Here is a 1,331-nt window from a genome sequence, read left to right as displayed (position 1 = left end):
TAAAAATGAAAACAGAAAAAAAAATAAAGAAAAGAAAGATAATGTTAAAAACAGCTTGAAATATGAACAGAAAAATAATAACATTGCATCACACTGGGTTTAAGTTTAGACTGATATATTAAGATAACCAAACCATCATTTAAATTAATAATAATAATAAAAACTAAATAATAATTTTTAGGGTACAATGAGGTTATTGGTATAAAAGCCAGTGTTATTTTAGAGACAGTGAGATACTAATATTGTCATTTATTAAAGTTTTAAATGAGTTTTATATTTTATTTTATTTTTGTTTTTCATTTTTTATTTGCTTTAGAATTTTGAATAATGTTTTAATGCATCTATATAGTTTTTAATAATATATTATTAAATATATATATATATATATATATATATATATATATATATATATATATATATATATATATATATATATATATATATTAATAATATATATATATATATATATTAAAATAAACAATAAAATGTATAATTTTATAATTTTATTTTTAAGGCTGAAATAAAAAGGCTTTCGAGATTTAGGATTATTTTGTATTTCATTTTATTTTATTTGTGTTTATTTTAAAGTACAACAAACATTTTATATATATTTTATATTTTATATTTTATATATATATATATATATATATATATATATATTAAAATAAACAATAAAATGTATAATTTTATAATTTTATTTTTAAGGCTGAAATAAAAAGGCTTTCGAGATTTAAGTTTATTTTGAATATATTTCTTTTTATTTCATTCGTGTTTATTTCGAGTGCAACAAACATTTTATGGCTTTATTTCTAGTTAAAAAAAAAATCATTTAATGAAACGACGGAAAAAAATATTTACGCTCACGAAATCCTGAATTCGACTGAGAGTCATGCGCTACAAGAAAAGCAAATGCCCCTCCATGCATGCTACGAGAAAAGTAGCTCTTAGAGCAAAGGGCCATCATCTATTAAAAATGCTCCAGCGCAGGAAAATGCCTCCCAACGCGTCGCCGGTCGAACAGAAGCGGCCTGCAGCTCGGCATTGAGACTCTCTCGCCGCAGAACGCAGACAGATGTGTGCATGCATTAATGCATGGCTTCACGCGTATCTGACGTCGCCACAGAGATCTGCCGTCAGCACGCGGATACAGAGGCCCTTTCGCAGCCTTGTCTCTTCTTTCGCTTTGTTTATGCCCCGCTTTTTTGGCAGCTGCATATTAATTGGCTTTTCAGGTTTATTTCCCGTCCCCGTTCTCCCAGGGCCAGACGCGCGGCCCGAGGCGACTGTTTAGACAAGCGTTTGCCGTGTAAGTACTTACAACCTGCTAAATA

This window comes from Puntigrus tetrazona, chromosome 9 (genome assembly GCF_018831695.1).
Source record: "Puntigrus tetrazona isolate hp1 chromosome 9, ASM1883169v1, whole genome shotgun sequence".
Classification (NCBI taxonomy): domain Eukaryota; kingdom Metazoa; phylum Chordata; class Actinopteri; order Cypriniformes; family Cyprinidae; genus Puntigrus; species Puntigrus tetrazona.
This window is presented reverse-complemented; position numbering follows the sequence as displayed.